Here is a 7500-nt window from a genome sequence, read left to right on the forward strand (position 1 = left end):
GCTTAGATATGGCAGCCACCCCAACTCTACACACACACACACACACACACACACACACACACACACACACACACACACACACACACACACACACTTTCACCACTCATACCTCTACATATACCAGACACATACACGACACTACCTATCTGCTAAACTCCCCAGCATTTATCTCTAACAAACGTTCTCCCATTAAGAGTAACGTGTGACCTGGAACTTTTGACGATGGTAAGGATTTACACAGCTGAGTAGTTTGGGGTAAGCCAGAGAATTAAGCACTGCTACAGGGCTAAGAATTGTAAACTGTGACAGTCAGTGGTAAAAAGAGCCTACCAATGGCAATAATGTTTCTGAATCCTGGCCAGTATTTATTGTTATAGGACTTCCTTAACTGTGGCATTTTGTGATTATGGTTTTATGTATTTACGCTATGACATTTTGAATGTTAGTTTTTCAAAATTATTTAACTGCAGATCCCATAACGTACAATCTGATGTTGTGAATCTTCATCTATTCTTGAGTAGTGAGTTATGGTTCCGATCCTCGGAACCAATTTGGCTGTCATATAGCTCACGTCAGCCAAAAAAAAAATCTCTCGAGCTGCAAGTCTATCCACAATGCCCCTCCACATTACCTCAGATCTTGTTTACCGCTCTTACGAAAAGATGTGCCAGTCAACTCTCTCATAGCTAAGTATATTATTATATTTTTCTTCATATTTATCTATGACCTTTTCCTTCCTTTCAAAACTTTGGTCTACCCTTAGCATGTGTGCTGTTTTTTCCCTTACCACTGGTATATTCTTTCCCCTCTATAGTCATTGGTAGTTTTTCCCTTCCCTCTCTTGCTCTCTTTGCTGTTGGTAACCTTTCTACCATTGCTGGTGGATTTTTCCCCATTTTAGTGTAAGTCAGTTTCGAATTTTTAAACCACCTTCTTTCCTTTCTGCCTTCCTGCTTGTTTTATTCAGGAATATGGCAGAAAAGCCTAAAAGCTCCACTACGGGGTTTAAACAACGTACAGAGTGCAGCAGGAAAATGCCAAACTCTTATAATCATGAATCCGGTGTTTACTGTTTGGGTGTTCCCCATTTGAGTATAGACTGATCCATCTGCCAGGGCTTCAGTAATACAACCCTGGTAGAGAAGAAGAACAAACTTATTCTTAAAGGGCTCCTAAAAGCCCCTTTCGAAGAAGCCTTGTCCAAGGCCGACCAGTCACCTCCGGCCTCTGGATCAAAATCCTCCCGTTCAGTGCCGACATCTCCATTGGCACCAATTGTCAAAAACATAAACATGCTTCTGAAGGTTCCTCTATGGAACTGAAAGTTAAGGTTCCGAAGTTTTTGGAAAGGTCTGGATCTCTGGCACCAAAAAGCACACCAGTACCTTCTACAATGGCTGCAACAATTGTTCAAAATTCAACTGCCACTGTTCTGACTATGACTACGGCTCAGACACCGGTGCAGACTGTCACTTCTACCATATCTGTGCCATTTTCTCCCACGGTACAGCAGACTGTGTCAAAGTTGGTTGTATCTACAGAACCCAGGTACATCCATTCTCTCTCCTTAGACCCGCTCCATGGACAGCTCCATAGTCCATTCCTTGAGAGACCTAATTCACCTTCTGGGTTATCCATGTGCTCTACCAGAAGTCTCACTGAGGTTGATATTAGGTTGGTGGATCAGACCTTGGCAGCCCGGGGTCTCCCCTCATCTACTCAGGCCCCTCTCCCTTCTGGTGCAGAGGGTTTTTTCTCCATCCACCCCTACTTATTCTCCTCCTCTAACCTCTGTGCAGGATATAGAGCTCTCAACTCCAACCTCTCAGGTTCAGATTACTTTGGTGCTGACAACACTTCTGTCTTTGATGCCAAGTCTGGCTCTGGCTCCCTCAGTGCCTCTGGCACCCTCAGGTCCCCAGGACCATGTTTTCACCATTGGGCCCATGGGGTTCGAGCTGCCCCCAAGTTTTTCTATGTTGCCGGCTGCATCTCTTCCAGATGTGCTGGCAGGGGACCCATTCTCAGTTCCAGTCTGTCAGGTTGGGCTCTCGGGGCAGGGTGTGAACCCGGTTCCGAGTATGTCTGTCTTGGTTCTGGGCTCCCATCCCTTCTCAGGAGGGTCCTGCTTTTCAGGCTATGGAAAGAGCTTTGGCCACTACTTCATCTCAGATGGTTCCTGGGATACTGGAGTCTTCCCCTGTGAGCCCAGGTTCTTCAGTTCTGCCGCCAACCTCGACCCCTGGACAACGAGCACTGAGGTTGCAAGACTTGCCTGCTAAAGGCACCCCCTCTTCTGCATCCTCCTAAGATGCTCCCATTGAAGAGCCTCCCTGGAAGAGATTGTGTAAGAGGAAACACCTTGATTCGCCTGAAGAATCCATCACAGAGGACATGGATTTCGATGAGGGGGAGGGTTTCCCATGGTCACCCCCAGAAGAGTTCTTCTTTAGAGACATTCTTGAGATCCTAAAACAGAGGGGTGATTGGAAGTCTAAAGACACATCCTCTGAGGAATCTGTGTACTTGCAAGTCTTTGGTGCCTGCCCATCTACCTCCTGGGTTACCTGCCTGCTGACAACTTAATTAAACTGATCACCCAGCGGGCTTGGAAGGCTCCTGACTCTGTAGAACCAGTCCCCCATAGACCTAACAAAATTCTTTCTGCTCCTGAAGACCAATCACATTAAGCTAAGGGCTTAGTAGTTGATGCCATGGTGGTAGCAGCCACCAGCAGGAAAGAACTAGCTGAGGAAAGTTCTACTATCCATCCCCCAAACCAAGAGTCCAGGCCGATGGACAGATTTGGGAAGCGGGTCTATGCATCATCGACCTTCTCCTTCAGGTCCTTGAATTTTTTGGCACATTTCACAAGACTTCAAAGGGATCTGGTCAAAGAGCTGTCAGATACCCTGGTGGTAGAGGTCACTGAGGGGGTCCAATAAAAAGTGGCCTCCCAGCTAGCTACCCTGGAGTTTATTTCATACTCGTCCATGGAGCTCATTGCACATGCAGCCAAAGGGGCAACCAGGTCAGCAGCTTCACGTGTTGCTATTCAAAGACATGCTTGGATGTGCCTGTGCGAGTTTGCAGAACCATTCAAGTCTTCCTTTGTCAAGGCTCCCTTTGACGGATCCTCTTTGTTTGGTCCCAAAGTAAAGGAAACGCTATTCAGGTGTGAAAAAGATGGAAAAGCTGTGGGTGTACATTTTTCCACTCCTCAACAATCCTATTCCAGGAGTCAAAGGAGTGGCAAGATGTGGTTCAAGAAATCCCAGAAGCCTTTTCAGGCACACATGGTTTGGACTCCCCTCAGGGCAGAGGGAGGAGTTATAATGGAACCTGCCATCCCAGAGGCAGAGGTGGTCCACAGAATCAGGGTACCAGGGACTCGTTGTCTGGTCAACCTTATCAGCACTCCTAAAGGGGGGCCGATTGCTTACCTCTGGAAGTAGTCTGGGAAGATTTTCCTTCCACCCAGATGCCTGGTGATGCATAACCACAGATGCCTGGGTGCTAAGAATCATTTGCAGTGATTATTTAATCACCTTCACCTTTTACCAGAGAACCCCAGCAAGACTCCCCAATGCTCCACCCAGTCAGAGAGTTCAAGCAGCAATAGGAGTACAAAAGCTGCTAGAAAAGAGAATCATCTAAAAGTGCCACCAGACCAATTAGGATCCAGTTTTTACTCAAGATTCTTTTTAGTGCCAAAGAAAACAGGGGACTGGAGACCAATTTTGGATCTCAGCATTCTAAACAAATTTGTCCAACAAGCAAAATTCCGGATGGTCACAGTTCAGTCAATTCTCCCCTTCTTAGAGAAAGACAATTGGATGTGCTGTATTGACTTTCAAAACACGTATTACCACATAAAAGTGGACAAACACTCGAGAAAGTTTCTCTGCTTCCAAATAGGTCCCAGTCATTTCCAATTCAGAGTGCTGCACTTTGGCCCCACCACAGCCCCCAGGATGTTCACCAAATGCATAGCAACAATCACAGCACATCTGAGGCTGCACAGATTCTGAGTGTTTCCTTACCTGGACAACTGGCTCCTCACCGTTCCCACCAGGCATATACTACTGCAGACTACAGACTTCATTCTGAAGCTCTCCCATCAGTTGGGCATCACGGTCAGTCCTGCGAAATCTCAGCTGACCTCTTCTCAGGACATGGAATTCAGAGCTCGCCTCAACACTGTATCTTGTACAGCATTGCTTCCCCTACACAGGTTGCATAAAATACATTTCTAGGTTCATCCTCTTCTTCACTCAAACAAAATTCCTGCTCAGCAGATTCTGCAGGCATTGAGCTCCATGGCAGCAGCAATCACATTAGTTCCATTGTCAAGATTTCACATCAGACTTCTCCAATGGTTATTTGCAAGCCAATGGTCTATTCTGATCCATCCAATGGATCATCTACTTTTTATATCCAGTCGATGCAAGAACGACCTAACCTGGTGGATGCACTCAGAGGATATTCTTCTAGGCTGTATCTTTGTTCCCCCAAAGGTGATAGTGACCACGGATGCTTCCCAGATGGGGTGGGGGGGGCATTATCTTGGGAAGACAGTCCAAGGCACTTGGTCCCCCTCCGAGGCCAACCTGCATATCAATGTTCTAGAGCTAAGAGCAGTGCTTCTGGCATTGTAAGTGTTTCACTCTGCCTTACTTCTAGGGACGATAGCTATTCAGTTGGACATGTCTGTAGTCTGGTACATCAAGGAACCAAGTCCTACTCACTGTGTTGAGAAGCCCTCAGAGTGTGGCAATGGGCTGTGACTTCAATCGCTGTCTGATAGCAATGCACATCCCGGAGAGTTCAAATGTGATTGCAGACAAACTGAGCAGATGCATCCTCATGCCTCATGAGTGGTCTCTGAATCCCAGAGTTGCAAAGAAGACTTTTCTTTGCTGGGGCCAGCCTTGCTGTGACCTGTTTGCTTCACCCCTGAACAACAAGTGCAGAAGCTACTTTGCCCTAATTCCCCCTCAAGGGGAATCCCCCAGGGACGGTCTTCTCCACGATTGGCCCCCAGGTCGCCATTATACTTTCCCCCCTTTCCCTCTGATCCCCCTTTTCCTCAGGAAAGCAGCTTGGTTGAGAAGCAAAGTGATCCTTGTTGCCCCTTATTAGCTTCGACAGATATGGTTTCCCTTCCTGTGGCCTCATCTACACCACCACCCATGGATTCTGGACCCAGTTTCAGATTTTTTGTCCACCCCCAGAGACTAGTGCATCCCAATCTTCAGACTCTCAAGCTAAAATATAGCAGAAACACAACCCTCTTAGCTTCCCTTAAGGACTCCTCTCCAACCTCTAATAAGAATAGATCCAAAAACAAACTAAGCAGAGTCCATCTGGCCATAATCTTATTATAAAATGTAAGCGCTTTTAGGTTGAAAACCCTTCATCAGACAAACTTTACATAACCATAAAACATCTTTATATGTTAAGACCATTTTAAAACAACCAATCACTTTTTGTGTTTAACCTGCTTTTTCTTGAAGGTTGGTTTTAAAGGAACAGAGTTATTTAACCCAGGTGGGCTGTCAGCAGCCAACTGTATAATCCATCTTAATTCTGCATACTCAGTATCATTAACAATGTCCTTTCACATTTTTTTCATCTGTGCAATATGCAAAACCAACCAAAAAAGCAAAAGTATGATCTGGAAAACTAGAAACATGCTGGTACAATGTATTATGTTTATCCTTCTGTCTGATAGATGACAAATGATGCAATACTCTTGTTTTTAACTTAGTTTTTCCAACAAGAACTTCACGGCACCCATGCAGACGGACAATAGAGGTATGACTGCCGAATCCTACACAAATGCACTTTATAAGCACTTACACCAGTGCATGGATCATGCTATGCCCAATAGAGCCAAGATGTTATCCTCCAAAAAAAGGAAGCCAATCTGGTGGTCCTCTGCCATAAACAAACTCTACAACAGAAGAAAGAAACTGTTGCAAAAAAGAGTAAAATCCTATGACTGGAGGAACTCCCTGGTCAACCTCAGTAAGAAGCTGAGATCCCTCATAAAATCCTCCAAAGCTAGTTACGAAAACAAAATTGCCACTGACTCTAAAGACAACCACAAAGCATTCTATAGCTATGTCAAGAATCTAAATGGAGGGGCGTGGCCAAGGATGAACACAGGATAGCAGCAGATTTCTTCAGCTCCACCAATTTCATTACACTGACAGGAACTAATTACTTAAAAAATTATTTTTTGAAGTAATTTTCTTTCTAAATATGTTTGTTTTATATAGTTCTTGAACTATATCTAAAAAAGAAAGGAAATCTTAACAATATTCCTGTCAGAAATCACTTTGGAAATTTTCCTGTCAGTTTATCAGTCTGAAATGAGTTCCAGTAAGACAAATTCTCAAGACTCCAGCATCAAGAAAGAACTTCAGTCTCTGATAATTATAATCCAGCAACTTACTGCTAAGATGGATAAAATGGATACTAAAATAGACACCTTCATAGAAAAAACTACAAAACAAATAGACTTGTTACATATAGACCTGCAACAACAGAAGATCCAGATGACAGGCATAGAAGAAGCTGTGAATGACATGGAAAATAGAATACAAGAGGAAATCAACATTGAGTTTCTGCTGAAACAAAATACACATTTACAAACAAAGCTGGATGACCTGGAAAATAGATTGAGGCGCAATAACATTAGGATTTTTGGACTGCCAGAAAATATTGAAGGTAACAATATTACTTCTTTTTTAACAACATGGCTCCCTAAAACTTTAGACTTACTAGAAGCATTCTCTTTTGGTATCGAAAGAGCACATAGATCTATAGCTAATACTAACTCTAACAAAAACTATCCTAGATCAGTTATAGTTAGATTTCTATCATCTTTTGATAAAGAGATGGTTCTTAAATCTGCTTGGGCTAAAGCTCCTGTTAAGATTAATGAGACAACTGTGCATTTTGACAATGACTATTCTTCCATGGTAATAGCTAAAAGAAAAGTTTTTCTGCCACTAATAAGGGAGCTTAAAAAAGCACAGTTTAAAACATACCTTCTGTTTCCTGCCAAGCTTAAAATCTTCCTTCCTGATGGTCCTAAAATTTTCGATGACTTAGACTCTGCCTTACTGTTTATCAAAAAAAATAAGATTTTGGATAAAATAGAAGAAATGGAATGGGCTAGTCGTTCATTAAAGAGACTGGCAACTGAAACTTCGTGGAAGACTTCAGAGAAGAAGAAGAGACTAAAAAACAAATGATCTGTTCTATGTTTTTTTTTCTCTCATCATTTTATTTCATTATTAATCTTTTTAAATATAGTTCCTGCATTTCCAAGAAGCAACAAATATTTTGAAAAAGATTTAATCAAAGTTATTCTCTGTGTGCAAAGAAATGTTTTGTTTCATAACTAGTCAAAATATCTGGAGATTTAATGGCAAGTTGTGATTCAACTTGTTTCTCTATGAAAAGGAGAAGTAAGGTCAGTAATTTGAT

At 43.1% G+C, this 7500-nt stretch overlaps 1 protein-coding gene across 2 annotated transcripts in view; it reads right to left on the reverse strand.

Moving 5' to 3' along the window:
* Positions 1-7500, reverse strand: part of MAP3K12 (mitogen-activated protein kinase kinase kinase 12) — a 1100073-nt gene that overhangs the window by 964389 nt on the left and 128184 nt on the right. The gene's annotated exons all lie outside the window — the stretch shown is intronic.

Source organism: Protopterus annectens, chromosome 9.part0 (assembly GCF_019279795.1).
Source record: "Protopterus annectens isolate FY-2018-M chromosome 9.part0, PAN1.0, whole genome shotgun sequence".
Lineage (NCBI taxonomy): Eukaryota > Metazoa > Chordata > Ceratodontiformes > Protopteridae > Protopterus > Protopterus annectens.